Below are 19,758 nucleotides of genomic sequence, written 5' to 3'. Positions count from 1 at the left end.
TGATGGATAAGACCCTTCTCATCACCAGCCAAGCAATATCGTGGTGCTTGTTTGAACCTGTTAAACATTTATTCCGGTACCGTTAACAATTAAACTGTCAAGAAAAAGAAGTGAAGTAAAGACAAAATAACTATTCTTACTATCACAAGCAAACCACTCAGACTGTGTTCTCTTCCTCCAGCACTCCACAAGAGAGAGAAGGAACATTCATCAATGACAGAGAGCAGCTGCTGAAAAGCAACACTCAAGTTCTACTTCCTGCTCAGAAGAGAACATGACAAATCCTCCTCGTAGTTTGTGAGACCAAACACTTTAAAAACACATTTCTCTAAGAGGAAACTATAGAAATGATCCCTAAGAGTATGGTCTTAATGATGTAAACCCCCAAGCTCGCCTGGCAATACCAGAGATCCAAATCACAGTGCACATGTGGAAAACACAATCAGACTTCAAAAATTGGTTTTCAATAGATAAAGCTGCGATGACAATGAATCTGCCAAGGAGATAATATTTTAACCAAGTAACAAACCAAGAAGAGAAACAATCTAACAATGTTCAAATTATGTTTCGCCGTGGGGCGAGGCGGGGCTGTATTGTTGCACTTTGCAACAGAGCCGGTTCTTATACTTTCTGCCAGCGCAGGGGCAGTGAACACTCGCCCACAAGAATCACACATGACTAATGGGGCAGAGTCAGCACTCTTTGTGTTGTTTGACTTGGTGCTTTTTGGAACTGTTTTGTAATGTATTTTTTAACATATTTTTATGATTAAAGTATACTTTGGAAATTTAAAAAAGTAGTTAGGACAGATAGCAATGTTATTCATAAAATATAAAATATGTAAGAAAATACATTACAACACAATTCAAAACAGCACCAAGTTGACATTCGAAACCGTGCGATGGAAATCAGTTTTCTTTAATACAGGAGTGAGTTGCCTCACAACCCTTGCATTCCATTTTGGTGTATACAGCCCGAGGGGTTTTACACAGGTTCCAGCCCCTCAGTTCACTTTGGCGGGAGGACCTTACACAGTGGTCTTTCCCCATTGAACCTTTGCAGCGGCTGCCCCAGAAGGTGGTGGGCAACAGTCTCTTCCACACCATAGCTACCTTGTGTAAGGTCCCCCACCAAGCTGAACTGAGGGGCTGGATCCATGGGAAACCCCTCGAACTGTATCGGGAAAATTTGCATTTGCTGTAAAATGAAAAAAATGTAATTGGCATGACAAATGTGAAATGGAAGGGTTGTGAAGCAACTCATGATTGTATTGAAGGAAACTGATCTCCCTTGCAATGTTGGTATTGTTGGTGCTGTTTGAAACTGTTTGGCAATGTAATTTTTCCAGATTTTTATAAATAAAGTATATTTTGGAAATTAAAAAAACCACAGCCACCTCGAGGGCAGCATGCGGAGGCGGTGAGATTCCGGGAATGCAGAAAGGATCTGACGGGGAGGGCCCTTCTCACCACCAGCCAAGAGATCGCTGCTCCCACATGCTCAGCTTATGGTGTACCCTGGCTACTCGCTCCTTCCAGGTTTTGGCACAAGCCCCAGCCCATGCAAACCATATGCCCAGCACCTTCAGGTAGTCTGACCTGACGGGAAAGGGGACAAAGGATCGGTCGGCCCAATTTCCAAAAATCATGGCCTCAATCTTGCCGTGATTTACTTTAGCTCCTGAGGTCAGTTCGAACTGGTCGCAGAAGCTCATCAGTCAGCGAACGGACAGCAGATCCGAGCAGAAGACAGCGACGTCGTCCATGTACAGGAAGGCATTTACCTGAGTGCCTCCACTGCCTGGAATTGTCACCCCTCTTATGCCTGTGTTGCAGAGCTTTTTTTTTTATTTCCAAAATATACTTTCTTCATACAAATCTGCAAAAATTACATTGCCAAACAGTTTCAAACAGCACCAAAAATACAAACATTGCAAGGGAGATCAGTTTCCTTCTATACTATCATGAGTTTCTTCACAACCCTTCCATTTCACTATTGTCATGCCAATTACAGTTTTACATTTACAGCAAATGAAAATATCAACGATACAGTTCGAGGCGTTTCCCATGGATCCAGCCCCTCAGTTCAGCTTGGTGGGGGGGACCTTACACTGTGGTCTTTCCCTATTGAAACTTTGCTGCGGCTGCCCCAAGCTTTAGTGCGTTCCTCAGCACGTAGTCCTGGACCTTGGAATGTGCCAGTCTGCAACATTCAGTGGTGGACAACTCTTTGCGCTGGAAGACCAGCAAGTTTCGTGCAGACTAAAGGGCGTCTTTCACCGAATTGATAGTCCGCCAGCAGCAGTTGATGTTTGTTTCGGTGTGCGTCCCTGGGAACAGCCCGTAGAGAACAGACTCCTGTGTTACAGAGCTGCTTGGGATGAACCTCGACAAAAACCACTGCATCTCTTTCCACACCTGCTTTGCGAAGACACATTCCAGGAGGAGGTGGGCGACCGTCTCATCCCCACCACATGCACCGCGGGGACATTATGCGGAGGGGGCGAGACTTCGGGTGTGCATGAAGGATCTGACGGGGAGAGCCCTTCTCACCACCAGCCAAGCTACGTCTTGGTGCTTGTTTGAAAGTTCTGGTGATGAGGCATTCCGCCAAATGACAAAAGTAGGGAAGCTATGCAGAATATGTATAAATTTCTAGTTGGGCCACAACCAGAGAATTGCATCCAATTCTAGTCAACACACGTTTGGAGGGATGTGAGTGCCCTTGAGAGGGTGGAGGAGATTTATCAGAATGGTACCAGACATGAGGGATTTTAACTGTAAGGTTAGGTTGGAGAAGCTGGGGTTGTTCTCCCTGCAGCAAAGGAGATTGAGGGGAGATTTGATAGACATGTACAAGATTATAATAAATATGACAGGTTTAGATAACTTGCAGGGCGATGGGGATAGAGCGGGGGAATGGGACTGAATGGATTGATTTACATGGGCTTGATGGACAAAATGACTTCCTGTACTGTAGAGACTCCATGACTCAATGACTCTCTCTCCTTCTCTCTCTCTGTCTATCGCTTTACCTCTCTCTTCCTCTCTCTCTCTATCGGTCTTTAGCTGGTCCTCTAACTTTCTATCGCACTATCTCTTTTTTTTTCACTCTCTCTCTCTCCATTACACACATATTTCTCAATCACATGTCAAAGAAGGAAGCGTAGTGAAGGAATGGCTGCGCCCTTGAAAATGTTTCCAGCAGAATAGTTAAATGTTTAAAGTTTCTGTCGGGAGTTTGACCTGAGATGGTGAGACACAAGGATGTGAGGTTATTAAAGTCTTCACCAAATGTAATAGGGAATAATTCTCTTCACTGGTGAACCCAAAGGAACAAATATGGCACAAGAATGAGAAAAGTCAGAGGATTGAGAAACATCCAATGGTTCTTCACATCTACAAGTCAGCAGACCCACAGAAAAACAGTCGGTTGACAGTTCAGATCCAGTGATAGACTGGACAAATACCGAGCCAGTGCTTTTTTCTTTATAAACCCAACATCTGTCCACTTGGCGATTGCACCTCGTCTCGATGTATCTGATAATACTGATACTATTTGTATTCCACAGTTGCTTTGAAATCACAGGCAATATAAATGGATTGGGCATGTCAATGGACAGGAACCATTAATGGATTGGGAAAGTCAATGGACTGGAAAATATCAGTGGATTGGGAAATTCTATGGACTGAGTTATATCAATGGATTGGGACAGTTCAGTACATTGTGAAACATCAATGGATTAGGAAACAGGAATTAAAGGGACAGATGGAGTTCAACCTGGAAAAGTGTGAAGTGATTCATTTTGGAAGGTCGAATTTGAATGCAGAATACAGGCTTAAAGACAGGATTCTTGGTAGTGTGGAGGAACAGAGAGATCTTGGGGCCCATGTCCATAGATCGCTCAAAGTTGCCACCCAAGTTGATAGGGTTGTTAAGAAGGCGTATGGTGTGTTGGCTTTCATTAACAGGGGGATTGAGTTTAAGAGCCGCGAGGTTATGCTGCAGCTCTATAAAGCCCTGGTTAGACCACACTTGGAATATTGTGTTCAGTTCTGGTCGCCTCATGACAGGAAGGATGTGGAAGCTTTAGAGAGGGTGCAGAGGAGATTTACCAGGATGCTGCCTGGACTGGAGGGTATGTTTTACGAAGAAAGACTGAGGGAGCTGGGGCTTTTCTCATTGGAACGAAGAAGGATGAGAGGTGACTTGATAGAGGGGTACAAGATGATGAGAGGCATAGATAGAGTGGATAGCCAGAGACTTTTTCCCAGGGTTGAAAGGGCTATCACCAGGGGGCATAATTTTAAGGTGATGGAGGACGGTTTCGGGGAGATGTCAGAGGTAGGTTCTTTACGCAGAGAGTGGTGGGTGCGTGGAATGCACTGCCAGCGGTGGTAGTAGAAGCAGATACATTAGGGACATTTAAGCAACTCTTGGATAGGTACATGGATGAGAGTAGAATGAAGGGTATGTAGGTAGCTTGAACTTAGAGTAGGTTAAACGTTTGGCACAACATCGTGGGCCGACGGGCCTGTACTGTGCTGTACTGTTCTATGTTCCAGATGAAAGGATTGCAAAGATCAACGGATTAGAATGTGGAGAGGCAGGAGAAAATGATGCCATTTTAAGTAGGGGGCCGGGGGTTAGTGGAAACAGACCATGGCTATTTTACTCTCTATCTCACTCCTTTCTTCTATCTGGCTCATTATCACATCCTCTCTCAGAGCATGGGAATCATTGGAACCCACACTTGCTGCTCAGATTGTTTGGTTCCGGGAAAATACAAGATCCACATCAGATTGACAGGAAAGATAAAAGTGATTCAGAGCCAATCATATTCCTTTTGGTGATGTGTGCTCAGCCTTGTTATATCAGCAAAGGCAGCAGGAAATGCAAATCCAGAAGAGTTCTGATAGAGTAAAGAAGGAGAAAGTGTTGCCAGTGACAGAAGGGTCAGTAACCAGAGGAAACACATTTAAAGTAATTGACAAAAGAATTTGAGTTGTGATGAGGAGATTGTTTTTTCAGCAGTGTGTTGTTCTGGTCTGGAATGCAATCCTGAAAGGTCAGTGGAAGCAGATTCAATGGTAACTCTAAATGGAATTGGATATATACCTGACATGGAAAATCTAACAGAGCAATGGGGGAAAGGACAGGAGTGTGGGATGTGGGATTAATAGAATCGCTCTGTTAAATGTCCAGCAAATGCACAGTATTAAGGTCCTGTGCTTGGACCTCAGATATTTTCACTCCATCAGTGGCAGAGAAGGCTCGAGGGACCATGTTGCTACTCCTCATGTGCTTCCCAGTGCACAGGATGAAGTGCAACATCACACTGATTTCCAGGTGGATGCAACAATCAGGAAAACAAATGCAACAGATATGTTTTCTGGAAATATCACATTTAAAGTGAGAAACTAACCATAAGGCACGGACGGGGATTGAACCCGTAATATTCAATTTACGAGACTGACGCCTTACCACTTGGCCACCATGCCTTTTGTTAATGGACACCTGAGGCTCCAGAGGAGGATTTGTGATTCTTTTTCAATTTGGTTGAAACAACATCGAGAAACATGCACAGAAAAAAAGAGGGTTTGTGGAATGGGTAACAGATCAGCCTCATTTCCATCATCAGCATCATGAAATCTTCATTCAGACGTTCCATTCCCATCCTCAGCTTTTCTCACATCTGTACAATAATATAAGAGTGGACATTGGGTTGTTACTGGGCAGATTATATAAATAGACTATGTGCATCATCACAGGATACTGAAGGAGTCCGTGTCCAGAAGCAGCAAGACCTGGACAACATTCAGACTTGGGCTGCGAAGTGGCAAGTAACATTCACACCACATAAGTACCAGGCAATGACCATCTCCAACAAGAGAGAATGTAACCATTTCCCTTTGACGTTCAACAGCATTACCATCGCTGAATCCCCCCACCATCAACATCCTGGGGATTACCATTGACAAAAGCTTAACTGGACCATTCATTCACATACTCTGGCTACAAGAGTAAATCAGATAGTGGGAATTCTGCGATGAGTAACTCAGCTCAAGGCACGTGGTGAAATGCTCATTCGGAGAGCTGGAGAAATGGACTGGTCAGGTGGGCAGAAAAGTGGCAAATGGAATTCAACTTGGAGAACTGTGAGGTGATGCCTTTGGTGAGGTCAGACACAGCAAAGGAAGACACAATTACTGGGTGAATGCTGAGAGGTGTGGAGGAAGTGAGGGACCTTGAAGTGAATGTCCACAAATCCCTGAAAGTAGCAGGATAGGTTGATAAGTTGGTTGAGAAGGCTTATGGAATCCTTTCCTTTATTAGCCGATGTATAGAATATAAGAGCAGGGAGGTTATCCTGGAACTGTACAAATCATTAGTTAGGCCACAACTTGAGTTCTGTGTGCAGTTCTGGTCACCTCATTACAGAAAGGATGTAATTGCACTCGAGAGGTGACAGAGGAGATTTACGAGGATGTTGCCAGGACTGGAAAAATGCAGCTATGAGGAAAGATTGGATAGACTGGGGTTGTTCTCCTTGGAATAGAAGACGCTGAGGGGAGATTTGATTGAAATGTACAAAATTGTGAGGGTATGGATAGAATGGATGGGAAGGGTCTATTTACCTCAGTAGGGAGGTCAGTGACTGGAGGGCATAGATTTAAAGTGATGTGTTGAACAATTAGAGGGGAGATGAGGAAAGGTTTTTTCACCCAGAGGGCAGTGGGAGTCTGGAACTCACTGCCTGTAAGGGTGGCTGAGGCAGAAACCCTCAACTCATTTAAAAAGAGTCTGGATGTGCACCTCAAGTACCTGAACATGCAGGGCGACGGTCCAAATTCTGGACAATGGGATTCAGCTGGGTGGCTCATTTATTGGCCTGCCTGTGCTGTAAACTTTATATGTTCTATGTTTCTATGCAGACACAATGGGCCGAATGGCCTCCTTCTGCACTGTAATAATTTTGTGATTTTTGACTCTCCAAAACTTGTCAACAAGGCACAAACCAGGATGAGTGCAGCACCAGCAATACTCGAGAAACTCGACACTGTTCAGGACAAAGCAGCCGCCTTGATTGTCACCCCATTCACCACCTTAAACATTCACTCCCTTCACCACTGACGCACAGTGGCAGTAGTGTGTACCATCTACCAGATGCACTGCTGCAACTCACCAAGGCTCCGCAGACAGCACCTTCCAAACCAAAGACCTCCACCACCTTGAAGGACAAGGGCTGCAGATGCATGGAAACACCACCATGTGCAAGCTCCCCTCCAAGTCACACACCATCTGATCTGCAACAATTTCGCTGTTCATTCACTGATGCTGGGTTAAAATCCTCGATCTCCCTTCCTAACAGCACTGTGGGTGTACCTACACCACATGGAGTGCAGCAATTCGAGAAGGGAGCTCACTGCCACCTTGTCAAGGACAATTAGGGATGGGTAACAAATTCTGGACTTGCCAGTGTCGCTCACATCCCATGAAAGAATATGCCTCATCTTATACTCAACTGTCCTCTGAATGCAGCACAACCCTCTATTTGCTCCAACTATCACTTCACAGCATTGCTGCTGTCCCTTTAGAGATCTGTGCACTGGAACATCCAGATCTCTGCTCAAAATTATTTTCTTTTTTCCACCTACTTTAATGTTTTTCCCTGAAGGGTGTATGAATGTTGAGCATTCACCCTGTCCACATGAATAACACTGCACTTACCCAAATTAAACATAATTTACCAGTCATGAACCCAATCTCCCAACACATTAAGATCAGCCTGAAACAGTCGAGTATCGTCTACAGTCTGAACACTCGCACAGATCTTCAAATCATCTGTAAATTTACAGATGGTGCCCCCTACACCTACATCCAGATCATTAATCAAAATAGTAAAGAGCAACAGTCCCAACGCCGATCCCTGTGAGATACCATTGGTGACTGGTCTCCAAACAGATCCAGATCCATCTGTAACTACTTTCTGCCTACGTCGTGCCAGTCAGTTCCCAATCCAGATCAATATATTACCACTGATACCAGGGACTTTAATCTTATAGAGAAGCCTCTTGTGTGGAACCTTATCAAAATCTTTTGGCTGAGATCCGCTAATTGAACACAGGGCGGGGATGAGGCCTAGGCCTGTCCTGCTTTGTGTGTGGGTCTCAGGACCACACAAGGTGAGATCAGCTCACTGAGCACAGGCCCATCCTGCTCGATATGGTGCTCAGTACCTCACCAAATGAGAATCACTAACACACCACAGGCCATGGAGCCTCGGCCCATCCTTCCCTGATTGCGGTTCAGTGCCAACCAGGTCAGATCAGCTAATTCAGCACAGGCCGGAGATGGAAGCTGAACCTTTCCTGCTCTGGGAACTCCGTACCATACCAGGTGCGATGAAGTAAAATACCACAGGCCGGGGATGGAGCCTGAGATTTCCCAGTTCTGTGTGGGGCTCTGTACAACAACGTGTGAGAAGAACTATCATCCCTCAGGCTGAGGAAGGAGCCTGGGCCCATTCTGTTCTGTGTGGCTCCTACCACACTGAGTGGGATCAGTTAACTCAACACAGGCCATGAATACAACCAGGCCCTTTCCTGCTCCGTGTGGCTCAGTATCACACCAGGTGGCATCAGCTAACACAGCGCAGGCTGGGGCTGGAGCCTGGGCCCGTCCTGCTCTGTGGGCTCAGTAACAACCGGTAAGATGAATTTTTTCAAAAGACTTCAGTGTATTTATCTCTGTCCAACACTGTGAGGCAGCTTTCTGTGTTTATAAAGAGTGTAATTTATTGACTGGTCTCTTGGATCAAACAGGGTAACAGACAGATGTCTGTGTGCAGAGGGTTTGGGAGTGAGCTCTGATTCCTAACTCTTTCTGGACTGTGAGGAATAAAGAATGAATGAGAGAGAGAGACTGTGGGAGAAGGGATGATGGAAGAATTTGTCCGTGAACCTGATTAAAAGTGGCTCAAACGCAAGATAATATTAAGATATCAAGAGCAGAACATTAACATAATCTGAGTTCCACAATTTGGTCGGGTCCCATTCCCCTGAAGTGAGGAATGAACGCATGAGGAAATTCCACCTGGAGTTATATTTGTCTCCAATGAAGATGAGTTCACAGTGAGGATGGAATAGCTCAGTTGGGAGAACAGTAGATTGAAGAACCAGGATACAATCCCTGGTTTCATCAGTTTTAATTTGGCGTCTCCATCAGTTTAAGTTGAGAGAATCAGAGGGGAGATTTTCCACTCTTGACCCCATGGGCTGAATTTTAAACTAACGGTGCGGCTCTCGGCAGAGGCACCGGAAGCGGGTGTCGTCACCACACGACTGAAATGTGGCCGGCCGACACCGATCACGGAGCAGCCGACCAATTAATGAAGGGGAGGCGTGGGGCCCATGTAAACAAGGACCAGAGGCAGGGAACCAGGCACCGATGGCACCGACATCTGACACAACGGCAGGTGCTGGCACCATATTGAAAGGACTGCCAGACCTGCATTCACTGCTGCCTGGTTTAAAGGAGTGACTTCCTGAGAGTCCTCTGCTGCCCCAGGACCCGTTCTGCTGCCTCTGCTGCCTCAGGACCCGTTCTGCTGCCTCTGCTGCCCCAGGTCACGTTCTGCTGTCCCAGGACCCGTTCTGCTGCCTCTGCTGCCCCAGGTCACGTTCTGCTGTCCCAGGACACATTCTGCTGCTACTGATGCCCCATGACCCGTTCTGCTGCCTCCACTGCTCCAGGACCCGTTCTGCTGCATCTGCTGCCCCAGGACCCGTTCTGCTGCCCCAGGACCCGTTCTGGTGCCTCTGCTGCTCCAGGACCCGTTCTGCTGCCCCAGGACCCATTCTGCTGCCTCTGCTGCCCCAGGACCCGTTCTGCAGCCTCTGCTGCCCCATGACCCGTTCTGCTGCCTCTGCTGCCCCAGGACCCGTTCTGCTGCCTCTGCTGCCCCAAAATCCGTTCTGTTGCCTCTGCTGCCCCAGGACCCGTTCTGCTGCCCCAGGACCCGTTCTGCTGCCTCTGCTGCTCCAGGACCCGTTCTGCTGCATCTGCTGCCCCAGGACCTGTTCTGCAGCCTCCGTTGCCCCAGGACCTGTTCTGCTGCATCTGCTGCCCCAGGACCTGTTCTGCTGCCTCTGCTGCCCCAGGACCAGTTCTGCTGCATCTGCTGCCCCAGGACCTGTTCTGCTGCATCTGCTGCCCCAGGACCTGTTCTGCTGTCACTGATGCCCCAGGACCCGTTCTGCTGTCTCTGCTGCCTGATAGGTAAGGAGCTGAATGCGAGCCTGTAGTGACCATGGTCCAATGGTTTGGCGATGCCTTCCTGCAGGTTCGCCTCCAGGTGACAACAGATAGGTGGAAGATCCTCTTCCCCAGGGATGGGAGGTGGAGACCTGTCCACCTGACTCAGCAAAGCTGCTTTGAGATAGTAGGTGAAGTCAGCAGCCGTGGGGTCACCCCCAAGACATGGATCCAGTGCACGAAGTGGGTCAATGACCGGATCCGGGCTGCTCAGGCGCAAACTCAAAAAACTTTGGACCCTTTGGACATTGCGCATGGCAGAGTGAGAGGGAGTGTTTGGTGGAGAGGGAGTGACCACCCAGTCATGTGTATTGGGGAAGGGCAGCATGACATGCTGCCTGAGGCTTGGCTGCATCACGGTGGGAGGCGCACGTCAGTCATTGTATCAACTCACAGAGTCCCTCGAGAGGGGCCACATGCAGGAGGAATATGTGTGTCCACATCATGGACTGCTGGACTATCACCATCAGAGATGTTGGGCTTGTCCCCGCTGGGAGACTAACTTTGTTCATCATAGTGGCTGCAGGAGAAGACAGCCCACAATCGGAAAGAGCATGTCAAGACTGGCAGTGGATGCCTTATCTCCATGTCCTCATCCCGATGGAGGAGGAGGCCATGGAACTGGCCGGGCAGCAAAGTAGCTGCTCCATAGCTGATGGAGAGACAGGGACACCTACCTAAGAGAGTGAGTGAACATCTCCTGGGGCATAAGGGTGCATCCGCTGCAAAGGACCCACACTGCTCATCTGTTCACCACTGCATCAATGGAGCTGCACAGTAGGGGTGGTTGGAATGTCACGATGGGCAGACCCTAACCCTTCAATGTCCCTGTTTTCGCATGCAGGCTAGGATGAACGACAAGAGCGAAGAGCTGGAGAGACTGAGGGACAGCCAGACACCTCTGAAGAGGAGGAGGGAGCCTCAGAGGGTGCACCGTCACATCATTCCCCTGCACCCTCCACCAGCACAGAAACCCTCACTCGGTGGGTATCCACTCGCTGTTAGATTTGGGCACACAAGCTGGTGAGCACGTCACAGACAGGCCCGGGCAGCTGACGGAGGCTGTGACAGCCGAGGCCACTGGCAGTTGGAAGTCTGTGGGAGGCCAAGCCCATGCTGAGTCCCAGGCTGATGACGTGCCTCTGGTGTCACCAGCAACACGGGAAATGCTGCAGCTGCAGCAAGAGGTCAGGCAACATCTGGCAGAGTTGCCGGAGGTTATGTGTACCCAAGCTCGGATGATGGAGGAGTCCATCCAGGCCTTGCATGCTGCACTGTCTCTGATGGGGGTGTGTCTGGCTTCCTTCCTTGAGAGATTGGTGACTCTGATGGAGAGCCAGATCCATCCGACCAATCAGTGGCTGCCGGAGATGTGCGCAGACTTGCACTCCATCGCTTTGTCCATGAGCTCCATCCAGCGGTGACAAGGCGAGAGGGGGGACGAGGCACCTGAACTCTACACCAGGTCCACGTCCCTCTCAGGTCAGCAGGGAGGTACAAGTGTGTCTTCCAACCGGGGAGGGGCTGCTGGCTGCTACATCTGGGGTCTCCTCTCAGGGTGCTCCTGGTGTGGACAGTAGCTCCAAAGCCTCTCTGCCAGTGACACAAGTGATGCCAGTGCCTGCCTCCATCACCCTCGATGACAGAGCGGGGTCCCTGTACCTGTGCAGGAGCCCCTCAGTGTGCCGGGGCCCTCCAGGCCTCAGGCAGCAAGTGGACGGCCACCAATGTCATCCCAAGCCATGGGGCAGCAAGGTCAGCAGCCTGTCTCCACCTCAGCTGACAGAGCAGGGGGAGCACCACGTAGGAGCACCCGGAAAAGAATTCAGAAGAGCACCCAGATTCACTTAGGGTTCACGGTGAATGTGCATTCCAGATGGATAGGGTTGCGTTTGGTGTCACACGGAAGAAAGAAATGATGCTCTCTCACTATGTCTCCTTCCTATTGTTGATACCCTTTGGGACTTCATTTGCACCCTTCCTCCCAAGGGGCTGGAAGTGAGGGACCAAGCCCTGAGTTCACAAAGCTTCGGCCTTGTCACTGTGCGATGTGTACCTGGACACTGCAGTGCAGAAGGAAGGAGGCGACAACAGGGCTGCTTAAAGCTAAGACTTTATTGCTGTGGTTCCAGAAGGTGGTAAGGCTCAAAGGAAACTTGAATGTATAAGGGTGTCTCATGTCTCCCTTGTGTGTATCTCATGGCCCCTTTCCTGCTGTGCCTGAGGTGCTTCATCTGGCACTGCTTGGGCAGCATCCTCCTCCACATCCTCATCATCAGAGGAGACATCACACTCCACGATATCCTCATTAGTCAACACCTCACCCCTCTGGAATGCCAGATTGTGCTGTGCACAGCAAAGCACCACGATATGCGAGACCCACGCCGGGACATACTGAAGGGCTCCACTGGATAGATCCATGCACCTGAATCTCATCTTCAGGAGACCAATGGCCTCCTTGATGGTCACTCGGGTTGACCCGCAGCAGATGTTGTACCTCTCCTCTGCATCCGTGCGTGGGTTCCTCACAGACGTCAGTCGTCAGGTCCTCAGTGGGTAGCCCTTGTCTCCAAGGATCCATCTCTGAAAGCGGATGGTGCCGCGGAAAGGTTCTGGCACCTGGGAGTGCCTTGGTATGCAGGCGTTGTGGCTGCTTCCCGGGATTTGTGCACACACCTATGGGATCCATTTGCAGTGGTCGGAGACCAATTGCACAATGAGCAAGTGGAAGCCCTTCCTGTTGAAGGCTGCTGGCTGGTCTGCAGGAGCCTTGATGGTCACATGGGTGCAGTCAATGACACCCTACACCTGGTGGAATCCAGCGATGGCCCCGAATCCTATAGCGCTCTCAGCTTGACTTTTTGGATTAATGTGCACATAGTCACCGGCCCTCCTGAACAGGACATTGGTGACCTCCTTGATGCACTGATTCACCACAGACTGTGAGATTCCACACATATCTCCAGTGGATCCCCGCAATGATCTGGTGGTGTAGAGGTTCAGTGGCACGGTGACCTTCAGTGACACTGGCATCAGGTGCCCACCAAGTCGCATGGGGCACAGCTGCATCATGGCAGAGAGATCAGTGACGACCTCCGTGGAGAGGTGCAGTCTGCGGAGACACTGTCACTCGGACATCTGCTGGTAGTTGAACCTCGGCTGACGTGTTCCTCTGCCTCCTTCTCCAGCCTCCTGTTCGAGGCTGGCCTTCCTGTGGGACCCCAAGCTGCTGTGGTACCCCTGCTGGTCCCTGTGCCTCCCTCCCTTCCTCTCTTCTCCTCCTCCTCCTCCACAATGGGAGCCTCGAATCCAATGAGAGCCTCGAATGAGGCCCATGACAGATTGACCCTCCCTGAGTGCTAGGCCTTCACAGTAAACAACACCCAGCCACATTTACCTCACTTGTCATCCTCAATGAAGTGGCAATGCCCCAATGGCACCCTGGTTTTGTTCCCTCTGCAGAGACGGCGCATTGGCCCCCACTCCTGACAGTGTTTCCTGATGCCCTTCCCCCCTCCACCCTTGCTGCCTCACCCGATAGCTTCCCAGTGAAGCCAACACTCAGCTCCCACCTCCCAGTCACCTCCTTGAACCAGGCAAGGCTCTGAAGCCCCGTGGTTCCCGTGCAATATTAGTTCAATTGGATCCAGTGAATAAAATTGCTGACAATTGGACTCATAAATACTTTAAATGCCTTCTTGCCGTGTGGATGTGGGAAGTCTGCCCTCCATGTCAGCCGCTGACAGAAAAATCAGGTCCAACGTCTTCCATCCCTATTTTATACACCCCCCTCCCCCTCCCCGGCCTCCATTCCCGTCTCCAACGGTCCCTTAAAATTCTGGTCCATGTCTCTAAGACTAATGGGAGTGAAACCACATCTGCTCCTTCGACTGAGCAGGGAGAGCTGCTCTCTGTGTGTTTAAAATGAATGAATCTGATCTTTACCTTGTCTTACTGGAACGTTCACTGTCTGGAAATTTCTGTTTGAAAATGTTTTCCTGTTATTTTAATGGAGCAGAGGAGCAGATGTGAGGTACTGTTCAACAGAGAGGTTTGGAAATGGGTGAAGGGGTAGAGTGACGGTGTGAGTGAGAGGCGCAGTGAGTTGGCCATTCTCAATAGAGTGGCAGGAAAGAAGGTCAGAGGAACAGACCAGGCAGGAAACACAGAAAGAGCGAGGAGAAGCTGGTGTGAAAAACAGAGATTAAACAACGGGCTTGTTCATTTGGTTTGGGTCTGGCGTTTAGAATACCCGGAATCTGGGTTCACTTCCCTTCCAACTCAGCGAATTGTATCAACATTATGTTCATAAAACCATAGAATGATACCCAAAGAAGGAGACCATTTGGTCCATTGTGTCAGTGCTGTCTCCTGTAATCTGTCCATTTTTCCTTCCAGTATTTATCCCAATTGCTTTTCAAAGTTGCGACTGAATCTGCTTTCAAGTCCTGATCAGACAGTGCATTCCAGATCACAACACATCACTGTATAAAAATTCATTCCTCATTTCGCCTCTGGTTCTTTTCTCAATTACCTGATAAATACATCCTCTGGTGACTGACGCTTTTGCCACTGGAAACAATTTCTCCTTATTTAACTTATTGAAAACCTTCTTGATGATGTCACATACTAGACTGCCAGTAAAACTGAAGCCCATGGAATAAAAGGGACAATGACAGCATGCATATGAAGTTTGCAGACTGATAGGAACATAGGAGCAGGAGTAGGCCATTCAGCCCGTCGAGCCCACCCTGCCATTCAATATGATGATGACTGATCGTCCACTTCAATGCCTTTTTCCCACACTATCTACATATCCCCTATGTCATTTGTATTTAGAAATCTGTCAATCTCTGCTTTAAACATACTCAATGACTGAGCTTCCACAGCCCTCTGCAGTACAGAATTCCAAAGATTCACAACCCTCTGAGTAAAGAAATTTCTCCTCATCGCTGTCCAAAGTGGCTTTCCCCTTACGTTGAAATTGTGTCCCCTGGTTCTAGACTCCTCAATCGGGAGAAACATCTTAGCTTCATCTACCTGTCTATCCCTTTAAATATTTTGAAAGGTTCAATGAGATCACCTCTCATTCTTCAAAACTCTAGAGAATACAGGCCCAGTTTCACCAATCTCTCTTCATCGGACAGTCCCGCCATCCCGGGAACAAGTCTGGTGAACCTTCGTTGTACTCCCTCTATGGCAATGATATCCTTCCGAAGGTAAGGGGAACAAAACTGCACACAGTATTCCAAAGTGCAGACAAACTAAGGTTATATACAATTGAAGCAAGACTTCACTACTCCTGTACTCAAATCCTCTTGTGATAGAGGCTAACATATCATTAGCCTTCCTAATTGCTTGCTGCAATGCATGTTAGCTTTCAGTCACTTCTTGACAAGGACACCCAGGCCCCTTTGTACATTCACACTCTTACCATTAACAAATAATCTGCACATCTGTTCCTCCTACCAAAGTGGATAACCTCACATTTTTACACATTATATTTCATGTGCCACTTTCTTGTCCACTCACTAAGCCTGTCCAAATTCCCTTGAAGCCGCTTTGCATCTTCCTCACAACACACATTCCCACCTAGTTTTGTGTCATCTGCAAACTTGGAAATACTACATTTGGTCCCCACATCCAAATCATGTGTACAGCTGGGTCACAGGGTGGTGGTGAACAGTTGCCTTTCTGTCTGGAGGAAGGTTTACAGTGGGTTCCCCATGGTTCCTCATAACTTCAGTTATGCGCAGACACTGGAAAAGCTGGGGTTGTTCTCCTTGGAGCAGAGCAAGTTCAGAACAACTTTGACAGAGTTAGAATCAAGGAATCAAATGGTGACAGTACAAAAGGAGACCATTCAGTCCATCATGTCCATGACAGCTCTTTGCAAGCGCAGATCAGCGAATTCCACTCCTCTGCCCTTTCATTGTAGCCCTGCACATTTTCTCTATTCAGGTGTTTATCCAATTCCCTTTTGAAAGCCACGATTGAATCTGCCTCCAGCACACTCTCAGGCAGTGTATTCCAGATCCGAACCACTCACTCTGTCCCACACCCCGGTCCCAATGCAGAAGATCTTTTCCGTTCATTTCATCCCTCATAAATAATTGAAATGAAACGTTTATTATGAAATGCACAACATAAAAAGGAGAGATAAATAAATGCTGAATAAAATAGAAGTCAATGTTTGAAAGGTAAAAAGAGCAAAAGATGTTACTTTTATTCTGGATGAGTGAGAGGAATATATCACACTTTGGGGATTTTGTAAGAGGATTTACTGATACACCTGGGATTTGAGAGAAAGCTGGTTCATGGTTCACAGAACAAATTCAGCCCCTGGGGAGGAGCCAACAGCTGCACCGTCCAATAATAGACAGGACGGGGACACTGTCTCAGGCCTAGTGAGCTCAGTCGATGAAAGCATGAAACTCTGAATCTCAAGTTTTTGTGTTTGAGCCCACGGTGGGTGTTTTCTATTTCCTTTTTAGGCTGATTTTACAGGCGTTATCCAGCTCTGAATTCCTCGGCAGAGAGTTCAAGGAGTGTTTGAAAATGAGATTCAACAGAAGTATGAGAAAGTCTCTCCTTGATTCAGGACTCTTACCTCTCTGCAGCATCTCACTGCTGAAGATTGAAATTTTTCTCATTTCATTTTCAGCTCAGGGTCAGTGTGGATCACTGGGACTTCTGGCTGTCTCCCGCTTCACAATCCATCAGTGCTGAGAAATCAATGGGGAATATTACTCACATGTTACAATGTTTTATAAATATTTGAATGTATTTCACACTGTTTCCAACAGTGTGAATCTCCCCTGGTATATCAGCTCACCAATACTTCAACAGAACTTTCACATAATGTGAGCTCTGAGATCTGTTCAGATCCCATTCCCAAGACCTGGAAAGTGGGATTGGGCTGGATCGCTCTTTTTCAGCTGGCACAGACACGAATGTTAAATGGTCTCATTCTGTGCCATCAATTTTCTCCATTTTCTATGTTCTATGAAGTGAGGTGTGATTGGGAGGGGCAATTCCACCAGGGTTATATTTTCTACCAAAACAATGACACAAGGGATACTTCACATTTTTATTCATTCATTCATGCGATGTGGGCATCGCTGTCTCGGCCAGCATTTATTGCCCATCCCTAATTGCCCATGAGAAGGTGGTGGTGAGCTGCCTTCTTGAACCGCTGCAGTCCATGTTGGGAAGGTACACCCACAGTGCTGTGAGGAAGGGAGTTCCAGGATTTTGACCCAGCGACAGTGAAGGAACGGCGATATAGTTCCAAGTCAGGATGGCTTGCAGGGGAACTTGCAGGTGGTGGTATCCCCTGCATTTGCTGCCCTTGCCATTCTCGGTGGTAGAGGTTGCTGGGTTTGGAAGGTGATGTCGAAGGAGTCTTGGTGCATTGCTGCAGTGCATCTTGTACACGTTACACACTGCTGCCACTGTGTGCCGATGGTGGAGGGAGTGAATGTTTGTAGATGGGGTGCCAATCAAGTGGGCTGCTTTGTCCTGGACGGTGTTGAGATTCTTGAGTTGGAATTGCACCCATCCAGGCAAGTGGAGAGTATTCCATCACACTCTTGACTTGTGAATTGCAGATGGTGGACAGGCTTTGGGGAGTCAGGAGTCATGGATGAGTGAGAGGAATATATCACATTTTGGGGCTTTTGTAATAGGATTTATTGATAAACCTGGGATTTGAGAGGAAGCTGCTTCATGTTTTAAAGGACAGATTCAGCCCCTCGGGTGGAGCCAACAGCTGCACTGCAATTACTCACCTCAGGATTCCAAGCCTCTGACCTGCTCTTGTCGTCACGTTATTTGTATGGCTACCCATGGTAACCTCCATGATGTTGATGGTGGGGGATTCAGTGATTGTAATGCTATTGAATGTCAAGGGGAGATAGTTAGATTCTCTCTTGTTGGAGATGGTCATTGCCTGGCACTTGTGTGGTGCGAATGTTACTTGCCACTTATCATCCCAAGCCTGTGAGACTGAAATAGCTCAGTTGGGAGAGTGTTAGACTGAAGATCCCTGGTTCAATCTGGGGTTTTGGCAGTTCTCCTTTATTCTGCATCGCCCTTTGGTTTTGACTCTTGAGCTGCACAATTTACACTGAAATTATTTACCCAACTCTGAAGGTTGTATTGGAATAGAGAGATATCCAGGATGGGAAATATTTACATTGCCAGCTTTAGTTTATTCTCTATCTCCTTGTGTCGTTTTCCCCAGTTTTTGAATCTTTCGGGGCCGGGTGAACATTTGATTTGCTGCATATGTCCCAAACTGAAGCCTTTTCCACATCTCTGGGCGGTCAGACTCGCTCTGTCTGTTTTTGCTGCTCGTGACCATTAACGAGAATAGGCCACGAGTTCAATGTTTATCAGCAAACGGAAGATAATTGGAAAGAATTCTGTGGTACTCCAGACCAGTGACAAAGATGCAATGGATGTTATTCAAAATAAATTCCCTTTGACATTTGATGTAAACTTGTTTGCATCTAAAATTTAGATTTTAAGTGTAACAAAAATGTGTCAAATTAATGACTGACCATGTGACAGCGCACATGGGGATCAAATCCACAGCCTTGTTGTTATCAACACTGCGTCCTAACCAACTGAACTAAGCGGCCGATGGACAGAGCCAGGTATGGGGTTGAGCCGCACGCTGGGCGGTTTGTGTTTTATTTCTCACACTGGGTGACAGAGCGATTGTACAAACAATGGACACATCACATCCCTGAAACATTGTTCTGATATAAAACAGTGTGAAATAAAACTGAGCATGGAAATGGAACCAGAAATCAGGACTTTAATCTTTTGAAGTTGATCTTGAAATTCAACCATTCACTGAACATTCCAATAGATCGAACTCTCTTCTGATATAAAATCCAGGAACTTGAGCTGCTGTAAAACATAACTGAGCTTGACGTGATTTGAACACGCAACCTTCTGATTTGGAATTAGACACACTACCGTTGCACCACAAGCTCACAGATAAAGCAAAGTCTTCCATTGGGACCAGTGACCATAACTCTATTAGCTTCAAGATAGTTATGAAAAAGAATAGGACTGGTCCTCAGGTTGAAGTCCTGAATTGGGGGAAGGCTAATTTCCATGGCATCAGACAGGAACTCTCAAAAGTTGAATGGGAGAGGCTGTTTACAGGTAAAGGGACGTCTGGCAAGTGGGAGGCTTTTAAAAGTGAGATAGGAAGAGTTCAGGGCCAGCATGTTCCTGTTAGATGGAAGGGCAAGGCTGGCAAGTTTAGGGAACCTTGGTTGACGAGGGATATTGAGGGTCTTGTCAGGACAAAGAAGGAGGCATACGTCAGGTATAGGCAGCTGGGATCGAGCGAGTCCCTCGAGAAGTATAGGGGATGTAGGAGTACACTTAAGAAGGAAGTTAGGAGGGGGAAAAGGGGCCATG

The 19,758-nt window shown here is 47.7% G+C and overlaps 2 non-coding genes across 2 annotated transcripts; both read right to left on the bottom strand.

Moving 5' to 3' along the window:
- Nucleotides 1-152: 152 nt before the first annotated feature.
- Nucleotides 153-370, bottom strand: LOC137361708 (small nucleolar RNA U3). Its single transcript, XR_010972319.1, has one exon. It is a non-coding gene; the product is annotated as a small nucleolar RNA U3 (small nucleolar RNA).
- A 5,059-nt stretch (nucleotides 371-5,429) lies between these two features.
- On the bottom strand, nucleotides 5,430-5,501 carry trnat-cgu (transfer RNA threonine (anticodon CGU)). Its single transcript has one exon. It is a non-coding gene; the product is annotated as a tRNA-Thr (tRNA).
- Between the last annotated feature and the right edge of the window lie 14,257 nt (nucleotides 5,502-19,758).

Source organism: Heterodontus francisci, unplaced genomic scaffold, assembly GCF_036365525.1.
Source record: "Heterodontus francisci isolate sHetFra1 unplaced genomic scaffold, sHetFra1.hap1 HAP1_SCAFFOLD_91, whole genome shotgun sequence".
Taxonomy (NCBI): Eukaryota; Metazoa; Chordata; class Chondrichthyes; order Heterodontiformes; family Heterodontidae; genus Heterodontus; species Heterodontus francisci.
The sequence above is the reverse complement of the archived record's forward strand: the minus strand, read 5'-3'. Positions and strand labels throughout refer to the sequence as shown.